At 41.3% G+C, this 26,269-nt stretch overlaps 1 protein-coding gene across 1 annotated transcript in view; it reads left to right on the plus strand.

Moving 5' to 3' along the window:
- Positions 1–26,269, plus strand: part of CALN1 (calneuron 1) — a 695,584-nt gene that overhangs the window by 304,747 nt on the left and 364,568 nt on the right. The window lies entirely within an intron of this gene.

The raw sequence follows: 26,269 nt of genomic DNA on the forward strand, positions 1-26,269 counted from the left end.
AAATAATAAAAAAGCAAATGAATGAATATGGATACCAAACATTGTGTACCTATAATATCTAAGTTATAAAATATATATATATTTATATATATATAGAAATATATATATATAGAAATATATATATATATATATATATATATATATATATATATATATATATATATATATATATAAATAATACAAAATATACTAGAAATGTGAACGAGATACAAGAGTATAATGTGAAGAGATTAATTTAAATTAATTATGATAAAGAGAATCATATAAATATATGAATATAAAAAATCCAAAATACCTGAGAACAATTTTAGATGATATCTCTGAATGAATGTTTTCATCAAAGATCATATCAATGCACATAATAATGTCAAAGTTCATCTCAGAAAATGAATGAGTTCACAATCCTGATTAATGCCAGTAGGCTGTAAAGTATTCATACTGAAGATCCAGAACATTTCTCGCCTGTTGAGCATGCCCAATCTGTCACCCCCACGAGGGGGTCCAGGGACATGCTCAACAGCCAAGAAAGTAAAGTTCTGAATAGCACCCTGAGGGCAGTTAGAAAAATGTCTGGACACCGGATGTGTAAGATCATGTTTTTTAATAGCTCTAACATGTTCCATAATCCTTCATTTAAGGCATCTAATTGTGCGACCTATATAGTGTCTGCCGCCGCCACAATTCAGAATATAAACAGTGTAAGTGGAATTGCAATTAATAAACGTAGATATCTTTATATTCCTCTTTGGTTTTAAACACTTAATACTCTTAATCGGAATGGCATATTGGCAGACAATACAGTGGTCGTACTTGTAGAAACTCTTGGGAACAGTAGTGATGTGTGACAGGGTATGAGACGAGAACAAACTGGGCGAAAGAAAGCCGGCCAAAGATTTGGCTTTGCAAAAAACAAATTTCAGTCTGCTATTGATGAAAGGATTTAAGTCTGCATCTAGTTTTAAGGTGTCTCAATGTTTTTGGACAATATGACGTATAGAATCAGCTTGTCTACTTTGTTGGGTGATGAAAAATGGAACAGTATTTTGAGAAACCTGTTTAGAGGTTACCCTATATAGAACCCTATATCTGTGGGTTTTATCTTGACTGTTAAATAAGTCAGAACGTTCTAATAATCTGACTGAGTTGAGGGCCTCCATGACATGGGATCGATTGTATCCCCGTGTCAGAAATCTATGGACAAGATCCATGGACTGAGTAGAAAATGCCTCATCTGTGGAGCATAATCTCTTCAGTCGCATGATTTGTCCTTTGAGGATACCCTTCTTAAGAGATCTGGAGTGATTGCTAACAGCCTTCAAAAAGGCATTACGAGAATTTGGCATCCTGAATTGATCTAGAAAGATCGATGTCCAAGTAATAGATATGGTGAAAATCAAAAACATACGTAAATGTAAGACTATATTGATTAACATTTAAAGTGTTAAAAAAATGTCAAAAGTGGAGAAATCACCATCCCAAATGAAAAGCAGATCGTCAATATAATGTCTGTAGAATTTAATGTGATGTCTAAAAGGATTTTGATCACTCTAAATAAAAATAGACTCCCACATAGTGGTGGCAAGGTGTGCCAATAGTCAAGGACTGTTGCACGGCTCAATTCGCGCACCAACTTGCATGCATGCAGGGGTGTTCAGAGACTTTGTTGTTAAGTCATTCATTCCGTGGACATTTTATGTAGTTTCCCCATCCCAGTAAGTGTTTTATCCAGTGTAATTGTGAAGATTGTGTGTTTGTCTTAAAAGGAAATAAATTACAATTTATTTTGCCCTCCTTGTTGTGCTCAATCCAGAATCCCGGTATTAATGTGAGGATAAGACTTGGTCTCCCGTGACAAGTATAAAGTTACATGTTGTACCATTGTGTATACAGGCAGTCCTCGGTTATCCAACGGAATCCGTTCTGGAAGTAGCGTTGGATAGTTAAACTGTTGTAAAGTGAGTCACATGTTAATCAGTGGCGGTGAGCGTTGGATAACACATTCAGGCATTGGATAAAGCATTCCAGCGTCGAAAAACGGGCCATAGGGAGGCATTGTAAAGCGCTGGATATGCCATTCATTGTAAAGTTGGATAGCGAGGACTACCTGTATTTCATTGTGTATGTCACAGAGCATAGAATTGTAGCACTAATTGTAATCCACTAGAAAAACACCTTCACTTAAAAACAGAATGCATGACAAACTGTAATGCATTGACTTTCCACAAACTCTACTTGAGTTTGCATGCATTGTTCCTATATAATTAGTGGTTGAATGTGTTTACATGTATTTCAATGCATTTATATAAGTCCTTTAGCAGAGAAGAACATATCAAGTACCTGATTATTGTGACAATCTCCTCCAGAATATATCAAACCCAGCTAACTTCTGGAAGGTTATCAACAATATATTCCAGCCTTCTAATCATCAACTAAGGGGGATATTACTCTGACAAACCCCACTGACATTGCAAATGCATTCAATGATTACTTTGTGGGGTGTGCTACTAACTTATTAGCGAAACGCAACCAAAACCACCAACATGAATCTCATCCTGGGAGTACCCATATAGCCCCACTCCCTCCCAACACTGCCCACAATTTTCAATTTAGCCCTGTATCCGCAGAGGAGATTACACAGGCGCTCCTCAAATTAAAACTAAGCAGCCAATGTGAACCTGACTTACTGCAATCTAAGTTCTTAAGACTTGGTTTTAAGACCCCTTTTCTAAGCCCATCTTGCTTGCTGGCATCTACCGCCCCCCTAAAGCCCCTCTACAATCCCTGACGGATATCACCCAATTTCTTGCCTCCATTTCCTCTCTGAATGAGAAGAGTGAGCTGCTAGTTCTTGGGGATTTCAACTTCAATTGGCTTGACACTAAAAACCACAAAATCCAGATACAACTCAAGTCACTTAACCTATCGCAACTCATTTCCCAACCCACACGGATAAACCTGAAATCGCACAACCATTCCTTGCTAGACTTGATTCTCTCCTCAAATCCCAGCAGAATCCAATCCTCTGGCATCCTTCCTGACATTTTCAGTGACCATGCAATAGTGTGCTGTGTAAGGAAAATTAAACCGCCCCATTCAAGCCCTAAAGTTCTCCTCACTAGAAATTTAAATTTTTTAACCCACAACAGTTTCTGGATGACCTTACCAACTGCCCATGGCACAGAATCGATTTAATTCCCGACCCTGATTCTGCACTCGTCTATTTCCAATCCAAGTTCTTAAAACTCTGCGATACCCATGCTCCACTACGCAAAATAAGGGTACGGGGGGCCCACCTTCCATGGGTTACACCGGACCTTATAGCACTCTACCAGCTCAGGGATGCCTTGTGGAAAAGCTACAAAGTAACTGGCACTACACTACCGACACACTTTATTAAAGTGTGGCCGGTACCGCAAGCCGGTGAGATTTCCCGGCTTGCTAGTGGCCGCCCGGCGCGGTCACGCGTCTTCGGGAGCGTGCGCCCCCTGCACGCGCGTCCAGGGGCTCCCCGAGGGAGCCCTGGTGTCCCGCGATCGCGGGACAGCGGCAGGGGGTTCCGGGGGACCCGGCGGACCCGGCAGCGGTAGGGAGAGCGCCCCGATCGGAGGGCGCTCTTCCGCTGCTTCGGTGCGCGCCCATCACTCTCGGGCGCGCGCCAGGCTACTGCTGCGGCCAAGAACGGGCAAATGCTCGAATAAACTTGGCCGCAGCAGTATATGTTTCCCTCAGCGGGGAGTCTGTGAAATACAAAATAGTTTTGTTCCATAGACATTGATGCATATAGATGTAGCAATACTTGCTGTGCTTGTGCCATGGATGAACCAGCAAAAGTCTGCAGTATCTGCTGCGATGGAGATGCAGGGGGGTCAATGATTCTGAATTGGACCCCCCAAAACATTAACCTGCGGTGTCCACGGCACAGAAGATTTACTATATCTGTATGTGTATGACCGTAAGCAGCATCAGTACTGTAAAAATTCAGTCATTACTGAGTGCAAAGGTTGCTTAAATCTTGTCAAAGAGTAAAGGTTCTGAACAATTTCAATGGGGAGTACCACCATAACAATTAACATGTGAATTACATTAGTATAACTTGAAGTTTACTAGATTATGAAATCATTAAAAAAAAAAACATCAAAACAACAAATGTTAATTTCATTTTTTCCTATTAGTTAGCAGGATGGTCTAGGTTTTAAGAAACTTTTAACATCATTGAATTCTGATCTGATATTATTCCAAAAGGGCTTGGATATTGAATATTCCTAGTAGATATGGGCTATTGAGCCATTCCTTCAACCCCTGTCATTGATCATATTCAGCAGTACTGAATATAGATGAATTAGATGAATTAGATTAGGATTATGAAATACTGTACCTAATTGTCACGTATGGCACCCCTTTGAGCACGTGACCTGTATACAGGACAAAGGTTAATAGTCCGCTCGCAAGCGGTCTCACTTTGCACCTTCGCAAAGGTCCCTCAAATGGACAATATCTCCCCTAGAGGACAAGGATTAACACACAGCTCGCAAGTTGCCCCACCCTTCACTTTAGCAAAGTTCCCTGAGATGAGTAACATCTCCCCTAAATCCATCCCCATATACCACCTGTCACGAACAGCAACAAAGTGGGCACAGGACTTAGATATGCAATCAGGGTTAATACACGCGGCTACTCTAGCCAACTCACCTTTGACCTGCACAAGGTACCTCTGATGAGTTAATATTAACCCCTTACTCAATTGCAATCATATCTATACGCTTCCACCACTTGAGATATGTAAATAAAAATATGATGTAAAATGTATATATTTGCCAGGGTCCCAGGTCCCTGTTTATAATAGAAAAAAACTATACACTTTAACACACAAAAATCTGTTGCAGCAAAATGTGTCCAAAAATGGAAACACTCTCTCCAGAGCATGCAACAGTTCATTCAGAGCCCAAAGCATCACTTATTAAATGTTTTAATATATAAAAAAAAATCATTGCTTAGATTACAGTTCCCATGAACATGGATTGACAGCTGCTGATTATTTTCTTAATAGGTCTGATTTATCACCTGCACAAATCACTTTTATTTTAGATTCTATTCACTTTCTTTTAACGCACAACTTTTTCCTGTTTAATGGGGTTCATTATCTCCAAACACGTGGAACAGCAATGGGCACCAGTTTTGCCCCCTCGTACGCCAACCTTTTCATGGGTTGGTGGGAACTGTTCCACGTGTTTGGAGAACTGAACAAATATAGGGAGCACATTTTGTTTTACAAACGGCATATTGATGATTTGTTATTGGTTTGGGATGGTGACGTCACTACATTGCAAGAATTTATTTTATCACTCAACACTAATAAAGTTAATCTCGTATTCACGTACTCATCTCATACACAACACATAAACTATTTAGATTTATGTTTATATATTGATACCACTCTTCACATTCAGACAACACTTTATCGCAAACCTAATTCTCGTAATACTTTTTTGAGACCCAGCAGCTGTCATCCTCCCACTATGTTCAGAGGGATACCTAAAAGTCAGTTTATCGGAGCACACCGAAATTGCTCGAGTGAATACACTACCGACACACTTTATCACACTGCGGCCAGATCCGCAAGCCGGGAGATTTCCCGGCTTGCTAGTGGCCGCCCCTCGGCGTGCCGCGCGTCATAGACGCGCGGTCACGCGTCTTCGGGGGCGTGAGCCCCCTGCACGCGCGTCCAGGGCTCCCCGAGGAGCCCTGGTGTCCCGCGATCGCGGGACGGCGGCAGGGGGTTCCGGGGGACCCGGCGGACCCGGCAGTGGTAGGGAGAGCGCCCCGATCGGAGGGCGCTCTTCCGCTGCTTCGGCGCGCGCCCGTCACTCTCGGGTGCGCGCCAGGCTACTGCTGCGGCCAAGAACGGGCAAATGCTCGAATAAACTTGGCCGTAGCAGTACGACTATCAATTGCAAGTTGAAGATCTTTATTCACGTTTTTTGCAGAGGGGTTACAATAAAAGTGATCTGAACAAATCTTTATGTGAAGTCTCAGCCATGGACAGGAAATCATTGCTGAGACATGAACTTAGACCTACTAGAGCAAATATCAGTCCCTCCTTTATTACCCCATTCAGTAAACAAACAACAGCCATTAAACAAATTTTGAGACAACATTGGAATGTATTGACATTGGATCCAGTCTTAAAACCATATGTCGTAACAGGTCCCAATGTTGTTTTTAAACGCGCCAAACCTCTGTCCAATTCTCTATCGCCAAGTCTATTTGAATCTAATAAAATAGATACATCTCGATTACCTAATGGAACATATTCTGCACCCACTGCAAAGCTTGTTCAAAAATGAACCAGAGCAAAACATTTTGCTCATTTAATACTAAAAGAACTTATAATATTAAGTCTTTCTTGAATTGTAATTCCACTTATGTAATTTACTTACTGAGATGTGGATGTGGCCAACAGTATGTCGGAAGGACGACTAAGTGTTTAAAAGTTAGAATCCTTGAGCATTTACGCCTTATTAACATTGGGAATCAGAATCACCCTGTATCAAAGCATTTTGCTAACTGTTCACTCAGCAATATGAATTCATTCTCATTTCAGGGTATTGAACATGTTCCTATTCCCCCACATGGCGGGGACAGAACAAAACATTTAGATAGACGCGAGTCCTATTGGATTTTTACTCTAAGAACAAGAGTACCCCTAGGTATGAACATTGATTGGGATTTAAGTCACTTTTTATGATAAATTGATATTTTTACACTGACAGGAAATATTTTTGTATGGGCACATTTATACCTTCTTCTTTTTTATTATTATTATTATTTTTTAAATATAATTCATATAACAATTTATTATTCTTTATTGATATATATACTTAAAATACTAAAAACATACTAAAAACTTTTATTAAAAATTTGTTTTGCATTCCCAATCAATGTTCATATTCAATCTGTTGTTATGAATTGGAGGTCTTTATTAATCAACTCTTCATTGTTATTTGATGTGTTCAGTTTATTCATTTCTAATACTAATGTTGTGAATATTTTTTCCTTATATATATGTATTTAGGAGTTTATGAGCTAATTGAATTTAATAATACACACCAATCAAGTCTTCTATGAATTACAAGGTTTTCTTTTTCTGTCCCAGAATATAGATACTGTACTGATATTATTATCATATTATTGTTGCATTATACTTAGTATTATATAATTCTTATGCATATGTCATCATATTGTTCTCAATTATTTATGCACATTCAATACTTTTTGTACTTTAATATAGTACAGTATCACTGGGAGGCTGTGATTTATTAATCCAGTAAGTTGTTTGTCTCTTTTTTTAATGACACATTACTTTTTAACCAAGCAATTTTGCTCTTTTTTAGCATTTTTCCGTTTTTTTGTTAATAAAGTTGTATGTTGAGAAAAAATGTTTAACACATGACTTGTCCGACCTATAGGAATTGACGTGACGTCAGCGCGACTCTATTCCTTGTCGTTCGCTGATGACGTCATTCCTATGACACGACGGACATCTCGTGGCAGCCCCTAGGCTTTGCCTGACTTGCCCTACCTATGAGAGTGTGTGTCACGATACCGCGACTCTCAGTAGGCACTGGCTAGTGACGCCGCACCCCATTGGATTAGAGGCAACTCAGGTAGGTATAAAAAGGCAGTAATTACATTTCCTTGTTACCTTGATAAAGTACTCCTGTACGAAACGCGTAGGTGCGTTCATTCAGTCCCCCTTTTTCCCTGTATGTCTAGCTATCAATAAATAACCTCTTTTTGTTACTATTTTGGAGTGTCCTGGTCTTTTTCCCTGGATATTTACTACAGGATGTCTGGAGCTGTGCTCTATCTACACCTATCTTCCTCCTATATCTACAACGGATGGATTGCACGCTGAAGATTATGAGAGTGCCCCTTGGACAGTACAGGTAAAGTGCCGTAGTGCCTTATTTAAATCCTGTCTTTCATGGACATTGTTCCTCTTTATTACTACTACTGATTGGGTGTTCATATTGTGTACATCACTGTGGATGTCTAAGCCGATTCCACCAGTCACATTCCCTTTCAGCTTGGGGGGCACTCCATTACTACTGGACTACCAATTGCGGATTTATGATGTTGTTACTACATGCCTATGGAACCTGGTTCAATTGTTGAGCACCACATATACCACTTTTTCCTTAGATTACAGAAACAAGGATTACAAGAGCATACAATTACAATAAATGCAGACCAGTTTCTCAAAATAAAAAAGATATAACATTAAAGAAAATCCTATACATTACCAGATGTTGTATGTTTTCTCCCAGAGGTCACTGGTGCAGAACATGAGATATCATGTGTTTGGTCCAAACACTCCTGATTTTCATAATCTTTGCTGAGATTTAAATACATTCTTTCCTCATGGAAACAACAAAAGCCCACCCCCGGACATAAATCAGATGTGAGATTGACAGTTTTATGACAGAGTAAGAAAAAAACTTTACAAACCGACATTTTAAACTTTGCCTGAGTAGATACTGTATACACATTCATAACTTTCCTTAAGTAATACTTATCCATACGTGAGTCACATCAATACATTGAGGGGCTCATGGCGGATGTGACAAGACTAAGCATAACCGTCTTACTCCTAAACCCGAGATACAAATGAATATCTGTCCCACAGTAACTGTCAGACTGCCCATATCTGGTCTTATTGCGTTCGTCTCCCTGCCACAAAGGCAAATATCAAAATTATATACGTCAGCGTCGCTGTCAAGTAACTGGTTCCATGTTTCACATCTTTTTGATGGTATAGGTTAGCCACAACTTACTTCCAGCTCTGTCAAAACATATGTTCATATTTCTAGATTCTAATCAGTTTTTAACACTAGGCCTGCTGAATGTGTTACCAGGCCATAAACCCTTTCTTTGTATTTTTAGCACCCAACTTCAATCAAGTCCCTTTGAAGCTCCAGCAGATTCATGACAAGTCATAAACCTCAAAGATTGTATTTTTAACCTCAACTGATTGCACCATTAACCCCTGAAGCACCAGATGGATTAAAATACTATTTCATGATATTATCATGACAATAATTATTAAAATAAATTAATCTAACGCAGGCTGTAGTCGCTGTGTTTGCCTTTCAATGGACCAATGTGAGAGTAGTTAGTACTGTAGGTGTAGTTCATTTACTGTAACTGAAGAAGAGCTCAAGTTAATATGCAATTCTTAAACTGTCAGAGTTCACAAACTCATTGTGCGAAGACATATTTTTTTCCGCTTTAATAACTGTAATGCCATTAAAAGTTTACGTTAGCCCTTGCTATAAGATGAAGTTAAGCTGTCAATAAAGTTTAAATTACTCTTTCTATCACACTCTAAAAATGTGCCCTAGATCAGCCACAAGTCGCTCTCAGGATTTGTTGTCATTTTCATCCTTATCAACATATAACCTTTAGTGATGCATCGTTTTCCTGATATAACTAAATAGCATAGATTCACCAAGCTCCGTTATATCAGGGCAAATAAAGCGAGATGCCTAAAACAGAAACGGCAATTATTTTTCCTGAGCTGACATTTTATTCACCAATATAAATATATGCTGCAATGTCGTTTGTTAATGAGCTCATTAGAGTAGGGTTAATAGGAAATAAGGCTGAGAGAAACTCTTGATGGGAGTAAAGCCAGAATTGGGTATGACTTAAAGAATGTAAAAAAATGTCTTGCCATGTTTACCTGAACAGAGCTTAGTGAATATGGGATGAATATCTATTCTTAATTTGCATGCTTTTTATGGGAGTAAATCCTGGTTAACGTCACATTATTTCCTTTAGTGAATACTGCATTATGATTAACAGGCATTAACATCAAGGTAAATAGACTAAGAGATCTTAGTGAATCATTATCTGTATAGTTTACTGCAACTGCAGACATTCTGTAGTAACATTGCTATTGAATCCTATTGATACTCTGTAATGTTGTGAGGCATGCCTTGGTATGTTGAGATACAGGTGCAACTGCCTGTGTAATGGACCATTGGATTAACACAGCGGGGGTCCCTCCATTTTAATGAGACTCATGCCGTGTGAATCTTACCGGGTTCCAGCTGTCTGTAAGAGACGTGCAGTAAGAGATAGACTGAATCTGTCACTCTACCTGTGCGCCTCTAACAGGCGATCGCAGGGTTTTTATTTTATTTTAAGAAGATATTATTGTAGCAGGGGGTCTCCGGAGCTGAACCGCATTGATTTCAGGTCCGGGGACCCCTTGCTTCCCGAGTTATAGGCCCTGTTATGGGGTGCCGTTATCCTAGCGGCTATGTTAAATTCTCCCACGTCACGGCTCACATGATCGGAGATTTAACCAAAGCAAGTGAATACTGGTTACCCATAACAGGGCCTGTAACTCTGGAAGCAGGGGGGCCATGGACCTGAAATCAATGTGATTCCGCTCCGGAGACCCCTGCTACAATAGTATGCTATCAAAATAAAATAAAAGCAGCTTCATTACCTTGGTGGCTAACCGCTAAAGCAATGAAGGGGTTAACCAAGACTACCTGGTTTATTGGGGGTTGAGGGGGTGAGTGAAGGGGGTAGTTGCCCCAGGATGGGTGGTTATGCCTACTGGGAAGGTTGCAGGAGGGGGTAACCTCTTCATTACTGTACCATTTTTATTTGGTGCTGGGTTTTTTTGCATTTGCAGCTTGCACATTGACTGCCATAGTGGCAACCCATGCCCAGAGGGCACAGGTGTGCCACTGTTCCAATCAATGGGTAGAGGAGGTGGGGGTAGTTGCCCCAGGGATGGTGGTTAGGCCTCCTGGGTGGGTAGCAGGAGGGAGGTTAACCCCTTAAAGCTGCAGTTCAGTCTTTTTTTTTTTTTTTTTTAATTTATTTTTTTACTTCAATAGTTTTATGTGTGCAATCTCTAATTACCTAAAGAACTGTATAGCTGCAGGTCAATTCGTTCTCCATGTATTGATAGGTCAAAATTTGGTGAAATAATTAGTGAAGGGATCTGTTTATATTCTGCTTGTCTGTCAGTGGAAGCTCATGAATATTCATGAGCAATCCTGCATTGACATGTGCTAGAGGGAGGGCAGGGCTGACAAAGGGGTGTGCCAGGGCTTGTGACAGGACATGAAGGGGCAGTGCCTTAGCAAATGGCTGTTAAAATAGAATACAAGAAAATTGGTCTTTAAAAGTTGTTTTTTTAAAAACAGAAAATGCTAAAAGTATTTTTTCTTACTACAGAACTGATTTATAAAAAAAAACACACATGCAGGATATTGACTGAACTGCAGCTTTAATTACTATAATGGTTAATAACCGCTAGGGTGATTAAGGGGTTAGTGGCCAGTAGTTCGTTTTTTATTTTACTGTTGGTGCCCACTGAAGAGGGTGAAGATGGCCTTCATCCTGGAAGGGGTAAGTAGAATTTTAATTTACTATATGCTGGCTGAGTAAAATTTTGGTTATATTTCATTTTTTAATAGGCAAATAAACTATTATCCAGATATGGATAATAGGGATTTTGCCCATTACTGTACTGTATGTGTTGGAGATGGGGTTACATGTATTGTAGTGATATGTTTATTGCAGGCAGAGGAGGTAGGTAAAGGGGGTAGTTGCTCCAGGGTAGGTGGTTAGGTCACTCGGGTGGGTAGTGAGAGGGGTTATCCCTTTCATTACCATAGAGGTTACTAGCGCTAAGGTAATGAAAGGGTTAACCTTCATTAACCGCAACCTTCCCGGTAGGCCTAACCACCCATCCTGGGGCAACTACCCACTTCACTCACCCCCTCTACCCCAATAAACCTGGCAGTCTGGCTTAACCCCTTCATTGCCATAGCTGTTAGCCACTAATGTAATGAAGCTGGTTTTATTTTATTTTGCTTACATAGTATTGTAGCAGGGGGTCTTCGGAGCTGAATTGCATTGATTCCAGGTCCGGGGACCATGACGGGGGAGAATTTAAACATGGCCACATGGATACTGGCACCCCATAATGGGGCCTGTAACTTAGGAAGCAGGGGGTCCCCGAACCTGAAATCGCTGCGGGCCAGCTCCAGAGACCCCCTGCTACAATACTGTTTTATTAAAATAAAATAAAAGCCCCACGTTCGCCTTTTAGAGTGACTGATTCAGTCTCTCTCTTGCTGTGCATCTATTACAAACAGGTGAAGCCAGGTAGGATTAACACAGTGTGAGTCCCATTGAAATGAAGGGACTCCCACTGTGTTAATCCAATGGACCATTAAGTCTGGCCGCTGGAATCTTGCGGCACGGGAGAGGATGCCATGCAGAATTTGCAAGGCAAGTGGTTCAAAACCGCCAGTTGTAGCTGTATGTGGGTGAAATACAAGGTCTGCTAGATATGTAAGTCAGACTTTGCATTTTGTAACTGAAATTGTGTTTTGATTTGTAATTGAAAACATCAACATCACAAATACATTTTCTGTGACAAAACAGTGACAAAAGACAAAGAAGTTTCACTTAAACTGCGCTTGCTCGGCCTCCTCCCCCTTTTTTTCCCCGTGTAAAACATTGACAGGTACAATAATGTGTGAAACAACTGCATAGTGTTGCGCGAAATGCAACAGAGTAACTGTTGCTATCATCCTCTATGTCACCCAATCTAAATAAAGTGTTTTTAACCTATATTGGATGTGCCTAACCCTACAATCATTGTTGCTGTGCACCGCTTTTTCTCCTATTGTTTGGAACTTTATCTGGATATCTACTTGCTGGAAGCATGCCAAAGAGTCAAGAACTTTCTCCATCTTGTGATTACTACCCAATGGGTTTTCTTCATGTCATTATACATGGTCTTGAACAAAGATGAACTGTTGCCATTGCTCTAGGGGCATTAGCCTATTAGTGGTGAGGAGAAAAAGTCAGACCAGTCTTAGGCCTCGTCCCCACTGCTCGCGGCTGCACGCACCATGGCGTACGCAGCGCAAGCAATATATGGACCTCTATGGGGCTGGCCCCAGTCACTGTGCGCGCCTGCAGAAAGCGCGATGCGCGACCAGCTTTCCCAAAAGACAAGTCAAGTGGCCGAGTAATGGCCATGTCACGGTGGCAGTTCAGCCAAAAAGGGCGAACCAGCCATGGGATGTCATGGCCATGCCCCTGCCACCCTCCCTGGGGGCCGCAGCCTAGATCTGTCTTTGCACCCCCTGCTCTTCTCAAGACGTGCATCCCATCAACACCCCTAGACCACATATCACGGCTGAAACAGATGCACGTGCCACCATGCGCTCCGACGGGCACGTGCACGCAGTGACTGGGGCTGTTGCCTTACAGGCAGACTCTGACTCTAATATCCATCATTTCCCACTTTTATTAGGTATCCCCCACTTCTGAGCTACAGATTGAATCATATATGAGCTACATATTTGCTACAAGATAATTTCTATTGAATATTGTCAAATACTCTCAAAAGCATTACCTCTGTCTTGACTCAATCAATTTACTATATACTTCACCACTTACTCTGTACACGGGTCTTCGTACATTTGTTCTATTGCTATATTTTTGTGGTATTAGATGTCTTTTTAAAGGCGATTGGAAATTAGATATTTGTAAAGTTTATAGAGGTAGCATAGAATGGATAATGGCCTGAAGTGCTTTGGGTCAGATGCCTCCTTCCTGGTTTCAATAGAGCTACTACTTGTCATTCCGTAACTTTATTATAATGGTTGATGAGTATCGTTAAAAAGATGAAGTATCCACAACTTGGTTATGGGACCAACGTTCTTCATCAGCTATGTGATTATATTGTTGAGCCCAGCTACTTTGCAGTTTTTCTGGTGACTTTTTCCAGCATTCAAATTACTTTCTTCTAAATTAATTTGCTGTCTGAAATAGTATTTTAAGTTGCTTTCCCATTGAGTAGACTTTATGGTGTAGCTGTACATTTTTGTGGGTAATTATTCATCTTGCAAATAGACAACCATGCTTTCTTTCTTTCAACTTTCTTCTTGGAGATTATTTATGGCTGTACCTGTCCGAATAGTGTCTTCTGAGAAAGGATATATTTGTAAGATCTGTTGGTATTTTTGCTGCTACTATGGGCATAAACGCTAGTGTGTGCTCAGTCCTGCACCTTGAAGGTATTGTGCAATGCGCTCACAGAGGTTGTAATTCAGTGATTAAATCTGTCACTATTTGTGTTAATGCCTTCAGAGAACCTCTATAATCTACTTTCTTGAAATTGAAGGGTGTATATATATACAGTATATTGGTACCAAATTTTGAGTCCGCTTCTGTGGCATCAATTTCGACTGGTCTGTGTTGTGTGTGAGAGATGCGTTCCAAGAAATCTTGTTTTGTATGTAGCCTCTGTTTTGCTATCAAAGTGTGATGCCTTTCCTTCATCAGGAGCTGTTAAATAACCTGAATAGCTTTACAGTAAGTGATGGATTAGTCTTACTGTAGATGCACTGTATGCATAGGCCCATATTTCAACTAAGTCACCATTCTCATAATTTTCGCTGTAACCTCATGTGATGCTGTGGCTATTAAAATCACCAATGATAATGCATGCTTTGTTGTGGTCAAGGTTTCGTAGGCTGAAAAAGGCAAAATGCTCCCAATTGTATGCTATTGAGATATGTTCATATCAACAGTAAGTTTTTCAATGCCACTTTGCTCCATCATTGACATTGAGTCTAATTGAGGCTAATTTCAGCACTGGAATCCGGCACCTGTTATTGCTTGGCCCTCTGTGTGTCCTGGAGACAGAGCACATAACATATATATATATACTGAGTTAAGTTATGGTGAGTAAAGAAAGTGACAAAAACCCTCCACACACATATATATATATATATATATATATATATATATGTATATATATATATATATATATATATATATATATATATATATATATATATATATATCAGTCTGTTCACATCCTAGTGAGGATGTGATGTTTTAGTCCCTTGAGTTTTTCAATGTTTGCAGAGACGAGTCAGTACAGGCCCTGAAAAGGGCACACATGTCAGCGTGTTTTGAGCTGGAGGTTTGCCTGATAATCATTTGAGAATGTACAGTATGCAGTAGAATTTGCATATTCATAGTTATCTGACAGGCCGCAACAAGAATACTTCTCTATGGCCCCCATGATTCTGACTAAAGGAGAATTAATTATTACTTGAAATGTAAACAAATAAGGGTATGTAGCCTTTGTCACGTCACGGGGTACCTCACTGATAGAGGTCCCTGATCTGGTCCCAGACAAGTCAATCACCACTGCAACAGAGCCTGTAGGATGGGCTCAAATCTTAACTAGCCCTATCGACAACTACTACTACTACTAGGTCACAACTAGTCAGATACAGGGGCTAATAAAGCTTTGGCTTATTATTCGCAAAGTACAACAACATGGAAATTTAACATCACAGTGTAGAACTGTAATAAATGGGAGAATACTCCCAAAATGGCTAGTCACTTTCCCCCAGGATGCCCTCAAGGCGTAGCGATCCTGGGCTCTCTTAGTCCAAGTGAGTGGCTCAAGCTGAGCTCAAAGTACAGTTCATGAAACAAAGAGTCCTCCGGCCACATTCCCCAAATGTCCAGGGGATCATGCCTAGTAGCATCCATGCTTCTTCAGGTGGGGTGAGGAGTGCCACCTGCCAAAGCTGAATGCCCGAAATGGAAGAAAGTCCTAAGAACGTTCCCCTGTGTGCCGCCGAATCTTTGTTCTCCAGGTCGCCCACTCCTCAGAGTAAGGGATGAAGTCCATGGGACACTAGAGTTCAGTAATTCACGTGTGGTCTCTGATCCAAGAGACCGCAACACATCCGTAATTCCGGGTTTGACAATGCACTCCAGCAGGATCTGCACACATAGGCTCCCTGCACTGATATAATCCACAAGCGTTTCTCTCAGATGACTCACCCCAAACAGCTCCTGAACTCAAATCACCTCCAGCTGAGGCTGCACACATAGTCCGCAGTGTCTGTTTAGTGAGGTTTCTCCCAAGAGCTCTCTACTATTAGGTTGCGGCCAGGCAGGGAGCGAGTATGCTGGCGCTGATGCTCGGTGAAGTCATGATCCCTGTTCGGCCGGGAAATTTGTGGCCGGCTGGGTGCGGATGCGGGGGGAGATTCAGGGGGCGCGGCCATGACATCACAGAGATGGTTCGCCCTCATTGGGCAAACCGCTCACGTGACGCGCTTGCGGACATCAAATTCAAATTTGCTTGCTCTGCAAGCAGCTAAGCGCCGAGCAGGCGCTTGCTCACGCTGGCCACACACATTGCCTCAATGTGTTTCATAGCGGCCATGTGAGCGTTCCCATCTGCTCAGCACCACCCTGGCAGAGGCCTTACTCTGCTCTGCTTCCAAGAGCATGCAGCTCTGTAAGCACATCATACCCTTGCACTGGATCTCTTCAAATCCTCTGCCGAACTCCTGATTGGCAAGGCAGGTATAGCCCTCCCGGTCCCATTCTAAACCATGGAAGGCACAGCCTCAAACAATCAGGAGCGTCCCTTTAATTCGCTTACAAACAAGGGATGAGGGGGGCATCGAGAAATATCTAATCAGATGAGGGGGGCGTGGTAAACCCTGCCCAAGGGAAGTGTCATGGAGACAAGGGAAATACAAATCTGGCCAATCTGGTGTCAGCTGATGTTAAGCACCTTGACAGCCGCATCCATCTGGTTTAGGGCTCCAGGCGTCCCGCTGTGTTACGCACAGTTTGTTGATCTTTTTAGATTTGTACCATGCATTTTAGGGCAGCAGAGCTCTTCTCCAACATGGGGATGTGCCTTCACCGCATATGGAATGGAGACATATACAGTAACATTCATGGGTTACCATGCAAAAAAGTATTCTGTGTAATACAGCAAATAGTCTATTATTTTGCTACACATTTTTGCTTACTGTTCCTTGCTAATCAGGCTTCCTGTATTTCATGTATGTTTTCAACAAGGGAAAAAGGAATGAAGATGGGGCACACGGATTTCCAAAATAAAAAGATTTATTAAAGCATACACAACGTTTCGAGCCTAAAGTCAAGCCACTTTTTGCACTTGACAAAGACCTTAGGGTCGAAACGTTGTGTATGCTTTAATAAATCTTTTTATTTTGGAAATCCGTGTGCCCCATCTTTATTCCTTTTTGTATGCCGTGGATTGGACGCAGCCGATCGTACATTGATGGAGCACCGGTAATTGTATCACTCTTTATCATTTTGTGGTGTGCAGCATTTACTCTTTGTTATATTGTTTTCAACAAGCGAACATTTTACAAGTTCCAATTTAGCTGAGTTTTTTAAAGCAAAGAGAAGTAAAGAAAATGACACAGAAAGACAATCTTTATTTGATATATTCCATTACATGTGTTTGTTGAATTGTTTTGTAGCTGCCTCTATTGACATTTCTCAAATAATAAACTGATATATGTGGGGGATAATAGGTTCAAAAGTACATTTGTTCATGGAAGCCGAGTTGCAGGATAAAAATAATTGTCAATTTTATAGTAAATTTATATCTTACTGTATCGCTCTGAATCTTAAATGGATGAAGACTAATCTAATCAAAATTCATCCGTGTCATAGGAAAATGGTCTTATGTTTACACATTAGTTAGACACTGTGGAATTATTAATTACATGGAGAGAATATTCCCTCTTGAAGACATTATATCCATTCTCAGAGTTAAGTGTTTCAGGATTATGCAGCGTAATTACCATGTATGCCATTGTAGGGAGAATTGGACCCGGTAATTACAGAGACCTAGATGCAGTACATATAGCAGCATTGATATATATTTTTTTAATCTTAAACAATGTATCAAAGTAGGACTTTCCAAAGTGGGCATCCCTGCCATTGACTAGTGAGGGCACCGTTGATAGAAAAGGAGGCAGTTTGATCTTCCAATCTGTATTGGATAATATAGGGTTATATTCAATGTGATGCTATTACATACTGTAATATACAGTACCTCCTGCTGCCGCAAGACACCTTACAGCTAGAGATGGACGAATTCACGGAAATCCGTTTCCTGGATTTTGCTGATGTAACCCCCAAAATCCGTTTTGCAGTGTAAAATCTGCAAATGGATTTGGGCGGTTTCAATCTGTGTGGATTCATCAAAAAATGCCAACGGATAGAACCGGTGGACGTATTTGTAGAATCCAATCTGCGGATTCAGCAATCCGTTGGTGGATTCTTAAGAATTTTTAAGAATCCACCAACGGATTGATGAATCCGCAGATTGGATTCTACAAATATGTCCACGGGTTGCGGAATAAAAATTGTCCATCTCTACTTAAAGCCAATTCACATAACTACGCAATGAGGTGTTGTATGATCCTGGAAGGTGTCTTATGCCGTAGCACTTCGTAAATATCGCTAATTGACAGGAACTATGCATATGTGGACAGTTCTATCAAGTAATGCTTTGTGCTAAAAAAGAAAAGAAAATGTAGGAAGCCTCCACAGCATTCACGCAATACAGAATTTAGTCACCAGACTCTCTTAATAAACATACAGTGCTCTTATTTACGTTTCACTAGTTGGGCAATGTGTTCAAAATTCAGTCCGCGAAAAATTAGATGGATTTTTTAAAATATTCCCAAACCATCAAATATTGGTCTTCGTGGTTTGCCATAAAAGCGAAAAGCATGCATATCCAAAAGATTTTATTTTGCTTGTATCCCTGAAAAAAAATTGAGAAATTGGAAGAGGTTGCACATGCGTATGTGTGCAGCCAAATATTTTACCTTTGATTTGTGAATCTTGAAAATATTTTATTAGCTTTCATGCGCTCAAAACAAATAGTCTTTTTTAACATTTGTTGAAATTGGGAGAGGGAGCAGGGTAGTGGTTAGTATATACTCAGCAGGAGATTTTGTTTCTTGTTTTTATGGACATAGGCAGGGGTAGGAGGGGTTCTGGTGCCCCTCCAATGACACTGAGGAGGGATTTTCTAGAGGCTTAGGGCCTCATGCAGTAAGCGCCGAAAAAGTGCTCTCGCCAAGTGTTCCTTATCGGCATGATTTTGCCGATTTTCCCTAGCCGTATGCAATAAGTGCCAAATCCCTTCCGAATCAAGCCGAAAACATTTGTTCCCACTATGGCGATGATTTTCCGATCAGACACAGGTGTATCGGCGTGCATGGCGAGGTAGTGTTAGGTTCGCCAATGAAACTTCTTTCTGAATCTGCCGAAGCAAGCATGTTTTTGATTGAGCGGCCCATTTAAAGGCAGTGTGTATTTTTATTCATTCTCTGTGTTGTTGGGAGAGAGAGAGTGACACACAGAGCTGCGGGATTTGCATATTTCATATTGACATAGAGAGTTGCTGTGTATTGTGATAGTTTTGTCCTGTGTTGTTTTGTTTAACATCTTTGTGTTGTTTTCAGTTTGTAAGTGTTCAGTGCGATTGTGTTTACATTTCTTTTCTGTTCTTTGTGAGTGCTATAGGTATGGCCGAAAGGCGTGGGAGGAGTGATGCTGGTGTGAGTGGTACTGGTAGTCATGTGAGTATGCGTCTGAGTGAACGTAGGATTCAGGGGAGTGCTGTTGCTGCGAGTGCGAGTGGTGTTGCTGGGAGTGCGAGTGGTGTTGCTGTGAGTGTGAGTGCTGGTGGTGGCTCTGTTGCTGGTGCTGCTGGGGTGTCTGTTGCTGGTGCTGCTGGGGTGTCTGTTGCTGGTGCTGCTGGGGTGTCTGTTGCTGGTGCTGCTGGGGTGTCTATTGCTGGTGCTACTGGGGTGTCTGGTGGTGGGGTGGTTGGTGGTGGGCCGCTTTTGGAGTCTCTTCCATTGGAAGAAGGAGAGTCCAGTCAGCAGCAGCCAAGCTCTGTGGCTGGACGTGGTCGGAAGAAGCGTGTGGAGCGGCCACGTAATCCTCGTTTCAATGAAGAGGAAAACAGGGTTCTTGTCACAGGGATTTTGGAGCACTCTGACTCTCTGTATGGGCATTTAGTAGGTAAGTCAATCTTTGCATTGATTGTTCAAATACATTTTATCCTATCTCATGTGACGTGTTAATATCAAACTATTAATCTCTAATATCTATCAATTAAAGTTAATTGTTACACACATAATCCTTCATGCTTTATAACGACCATAACAATCAGTCCAAAAAGTTTGCCAATGTTCATAGAATATTCATGTGGTGTAAGTCATCGGGAAGCGCAAGCCATGGAAAACAGAAAAAAAGTCTGATGGTGCAGTACACGTGATAATTCGTGAGTTAATATATTGATAAAGGTCTGTGTGCAAAATACTCACAAACATATAGTGAGTGCTGTTCACAAAAAGGTATCTTTAAATCTCAGCCCACCAAGGATGATTAACACCAGGAGCTTCTGGAGACCTTATATATAAAAAGAAACGGACATAGTGCAGACTGGAAGGACAAATTATAAAAACAGGTAAGTGGTAAGGGATACACTCACATGGTAGTAGATTTAAAAAAGCATTTAGATCCTGCGATCTGGATCTCGGCAAACGAAGCGTGTACTCTCTGCCTCCCCTGTGTATCGGCGTGCGTGTCACCGGTGCATCTCACCGGATCCGGAAACCGGAACTGACGTCATCAGCCTGCAGGGGCTCCACTCGCTTAGGAATCTCTCTGGTCTGGTCTGGTCAGCGTCACTCTACGCGTTTCTCCGCATTCGGTTTCTTCAGGAGTGCGGAGAAACGCGTAGAGTGACGCTGACCAGACCAGACCAGAGAGATTCCTAAGCGAGTGGAGCCCCTGCAGGCTGATGACGTCAGTTCCGGTTTCCGGATCCGGTGAGATGCACCGGTGACACGCACGCCGATACACAGGGGAGGCAGAGAGCACACGCTTCGTTTGCCGAGATCCAGATCGCAGGATCTAAATGCTTTTTTAAATCTACTACCATGTGAGTGTATCCCTTACCACTTACCTGTTTTTATAATTTGTCCTTCCAGTCTGCACTATGTCCGTTTCTTTTTATATATAAGGTCTCCAGAAGCTCCTGGTGTTAATCATCCTTGGTGGGCTGAGATTTAAAGATACCTTTTTGTGAACAGCACTCACTATATGTTTGTGAGTATTTTGCACACAGACCTTTATCAATATATTAACTCACGAATTATCACGTGTACTGCACCATCAGACTTTTTTTCTGTTTTCCATGGCTTGCGCTTCCCGATGACTTACACCACTTCTATCTACATGGGATCGTGAGAAGGATCCTCCACTGGGTTATAGCGGCATCCATATTTGTTTGTATTGGTATCACTTTTATATTTTGTATTACACTGTTGATCACACTGTTTATCACATGTAGTATGTTGGGGGTTTAGGCAGGTTGTATTTTATTTGGTTATTCTAGAGCGCCACTATTGATAATTTTGTTTGTATCACATAGAATATTCATGCAAGCTTCCTTAGATTTGTATGTTTCCACGTAAATGCTCATGTCGTACACATATTCAACCTAAACCAGCATGTTATGTATCTCTTTGAACACGTAGCAGTTTTGTAAAATGTCCGTTTTTCTATTAATTACTAAGGTCATATATGTTTTATGTCTTTAAAGGACGGACAAGTTCAGACTCCAGAAAAGAAATGTGGGACCAAATAACATTGTCTGTGTCTGCAAGTGGGAATCATGTCAGGGACCGCACGAATTGTCGGAAGAGATTTGATGATATCAAGGCGAATTAAAAAAAAAAAATCCAAGCACAACGGATGCATGCTTCTGCCACTGGAGGTGGGCCTCCAGCACAAGCTCTAATGTTAACTCCATTGGAGGAGCAGATGCGTGAAAAATGTCTTCCTGTCATCGTGGAGGGTTTGCAAGGGGACAGCGATATCGGAATTTATTCATTTCAATTTCCAGCAGGTGACAAATGTTACTGTACTACGCGTGTCGTATGTTACAGTTGTTATCTATATTTCCGCTGAAACGTATTCTTTGTTCAAAATATAAGCATACCTACATATATATCTGTATATATGTCTCTCTCTCTCTCTCTCTCTCTCTCTCTCTCTCTCTCTCTCTCTCTCTCTCTCTCTCTCTCTCTCTCTCTCTCTCTCTCTCTCTATATATATATGTATATCTATATATATATACACTGGCGACACGTTTTATCCTGACTTGGCTAGTTCCGCAAGCCGGGAGATTTCCCGGCTTGCTAGCCAAATCCCCTCGGCGTGCCGCGCGTCACCGATGCGCGGTCACGCTTCATCGGGTGCCTGCGCACCATGCGCGCGTGCCCAGGGCTCCCCGAGGGAGCCCTGGTGTCCCGCGATGTGGGGGACGGTGGTGGGGGGTTCCGGGGGACCCGGCGGACCCGGAGAGGGGAGAGGGAAGCCCCAATCGGAAGACCGCTCCTCCGAGGCTTCGGCATGCGCACGGGACACCCCGGCGCGCGCCCGGTTACTGTTGCGGCCGAGACCGGGTAAATGTAAGAATAAACTCGACCGCGACAGTATCTATATATATAATTGTCAAAAAATATATATCTATATATATATATATAAAAAAAACTTAACTCAGTATTATGGTTTAGCCTATTCCATAGCCTCTCTTGCATTCCCAGTAAAATCAACCCCACACTGATGAGTCTGGCTGCATCCCTTGGTTTTATGACACTTCATTAAAGAATACATTTGTTTGGCCAGACCTGTTCTTCTTTTTGATCGCGGTGCGCTGCACCACTCTCTACCACACTGATGAGACCCATCAAGGTCGAAACAGCTGTCTGTGGGTGGTTTTCTGGGTATGCACCTTAACCCTGGCTGTGCTCAAAGCTGTGACCATGCAGCAAGCTTAAGCCTATAGGGAACCATGTTACAAATGGTTATTGAGGCAAAAAGTGACACTGTGTGCTCATTTGCATGTCATTTCCCAGAATCCCTTGCTGCAGTGGAAGTGCTGTATGCTGGGTGATAATGGGGAAAGGCAGGGTTGCAGACCTGCCTGAGACATGCAGATGAGCATACAGTTATATTTGCATATTTGCTTTCCTGTGGAGGGTTTTTGTCACTTTTTTTACTCACCATAACTTAACTCAGTATTATGGTTTAGCCTATCCCATACCCTCTCTTGCATTCCCAGTAAAATCAACCCCACACTGATGAGACCCATCAAGGTCGAAACAGCTGTCTGTGGGTGGTTTTCTGGGTATGCACCTTAACCCTGGCTGTGCTCAAAGCTGTGACCATGCAGCAAGCTTAAGCCTATAGGGAACCATGTTACAAATGGTTATTGAGGCAAAAAGTGACACTGTGTGCTCATTTGCATGTCATTTCCCAGAATCCCTTGCTGCAGTGGAAGTGCTGTATGCTGGGTGATAATGGGGAAAGGCAGGGTTGCAGACCTGCCTGAGACATGCAGATGAGCATACAGTTATATTTGCATATTTGCTTTCCTGTGGAGGTTTTTGTCACTTTTTTTACTCACCATAACTTAACTCAGTATTATGGTTTAGCCTATCCCATAGCCTCTCTTGCATTCCCAGTAAAATCAACCCCACACTGATGAGACCCATCAAGGTCAAAACAGCTGTCTGTGGGTGGTTTTCTGGGTATGCACCTTAACCCTGGCTGTGCTCAAAGCTGTGACCATGCAGCAATCTTAAGCCTATAGGGAACCATGTTAAAAATGGTTATTGAGGCAAAAAGTGACACTGTGTGCTCATTTGCATGTCATTTCCCAGAATCCATTGCTGCAGTGGAAATGCTGTATGCTGGGTGATAATGGAGAAAGGCAGGGTTGCAGACCTGCCTGAGACATGCAGATGAGCATACAGTTATATTTGCATATTTGCTTTCCTGTGGAGGGTTTTTGTCACTTTTTTTACTCACCATAACTTAACTCAGTATTATGGTTTAGCCTATCCCATACCCTCTCTTGCATTCCCAGTAAAATCAACCCCACACTGATGAGACCCATCAAGGTCAAAACAGCTGTCTGTGGGTGGTTTTCTGGGTATGCACCTTAACCCTGGCTGTGCTCAAAGCTGTGACCATGCAGCAAGCTTAAGCCTATAGGTAACCATGTTACAAATGGTTATTGAGGCAAAAAGTGACACTGTGTGCTCATTTGCATGTCATTTCCCAGAATCCCTTGCTGCAGTGGAAGTGCTGTATGCTGGGTGATAATGGGGAAAGGCAGGGTTGCAGACCTGCCTGAGACATGCAGATGAGCATACAGTTATATTTGCATATATATATATATATATATATATATATATATATATATACAGTGTTCGACAAACCTATACATTTGCTCGCCCCGGGCGAGTGGATTTAACCCCCGGGCGAGTAAATATTGGCCCAAGCAGCACACGTTTGGTACTAGCTGGCGAGTAGATTTTTTTGTGTGGCGAGTAGATTTTTTGGTGATTTGTCAACCACTGTATATATATATATATATATATATATATATATATATATATATATATAAAATATCTATGTGTGTTTGGAAACATGTATTGGCTCAGCTATCGTGGCTTACATCATTATGAGTCAACATACACCACTTGACCTGCATGAAGGGATTATGTGTAATGATCTTCCAAATAGCACACACTGCAACCTTCTACTTTACAAAGCATTCAATATCTTTCCCCTATAGTTGAAAGCTGAATGTATGTTTGAATCTTTTTTCAAACAATGGGTTAACATGCATAACCACAAAGCACACCCGCAGTCATCCTTTGTCACAGTAATGTTTAATATCACTATGTTCTTCGTTATACTGTGTCTGTGCACACAAATGCATAATTCACTCTTTCATGTATGTGTCCATCCATATATACATATAATATATATATATATATATATATATATATATATATATATATATATATATATATATATATATATGTGATAATCTATGTTACACCTCTAAACAGGCCCTTACTGCGTAATAAAGTCTGGCATGGAATATTGTCAATTGAAAGGCGAACATGAATAATTTTCACAAACACATTCCGTTATGTATTATGAAAGTTCTTTTTTCTCTTCATGTAGTCTAATGTGAGCATAAATAGGAACATGCACCATATGGTATTTAATTGTGTTCATATGTAGCTCACTTCATATTTGTATTTCGCTCATGTACCGGTGTGTTAAAGCAGCTGCAATTAATATGTAATCACAGCATAGAGGTGAACAGAGGGGGTGGTGTCGGTCAGAGAGCCAGCTCATAGATTCATGGTAGGGTGAAGTCTTGTGGGAGGGCTTACAAGTGGTAGAAGCAGCTCATGGGTCATGGTGGTGTCAAGTGTTGGGGGAGGGCTTACAGTTGTTAGAAGCTGACGAGGTGAACAGAAGTTCATCACATTCATTTTAAATGGTAATTATCTTACTACTATCAACCACCATTTCACGATATATTAAAATGTACATTACTCATTCTTTCAGTTATAAAATATTGTAACGTTATAGATACGCCACCTTCTCACACCAGTACCATCTGTGAGCGACACACTGCATGTGTTGCTGAGTGTCAGCCACATTGAGCGCTACACCTTCTTCTCTTAAATGTTCTGACAGATCTCTAAAAACATTCATACACATTTCCACAATTAGGTGCTGAATTATAAGCAGAGTCAACTTTGCTTTCATGGCAATGATGTACATGATTGTAGCTATATTAATACCCAACATATGCAGTGTATGTACAACAGACCAGTTAATTTTATAACGCATTCCTTTATACATATCTGCATTAACATTGTATGTATGTTGTATGGTGTTTAAAATAAATTGGACAATTAGTTTCACATGTACATTTGTGTTAAGATGGATAATATACATATTGCCCTAACCATATCATTGTGATTTCGGAACGTGATGCTGATATTTAGCATAAGTACTCCCACTACAGATACTTAATGTTAATTATGTACACATGACAATGAAATTCGGATGTTATTCTTCTATATAGTTGGTCCGGCAGCTCCTGTGTCACCTGTGGCACGTCACACAGAACACGTCTCGTCACCTGCCTCATCTATGTCATCATCAAGAATGGAAGGTGAGTGTATGAGGTGCAGGCCATATAATGTGTACATTGTAAGCATTTCATTTGCCATGCCAAATAAATGCCTTTCACATGTAATGAACTTCACATCAGTTATTGACACAGGAGATGTAGAGTTTCATGACACAACATGTATTGTGTGTGTTTTCAAGTATCAGCTAGGAGTTGTGATGTTACAACAAACGTTAATTCATTCTTCTTTCAGCAGAACCGTCATTGTTGCTTCAAGCATCGTCTTTTATTTGGACACAAATAATACATTATGGAAAC

The sequence above is a fragment of the Ascaphus truei genome, chromosome 3, assembly GCF_040206685.1.
Source record: "Ascaphus truei isolate aAscTru1 chromosome 3, aAscTru1.hap1, whole genome shotgun sequence".
In the NCBI taxonomy this organism is placed as follows: Eukaryota; Metazoa; Chordata; class Amphibia; order Anura; family Ascaphidae; genus Ascaphus; species Ascaphus truei.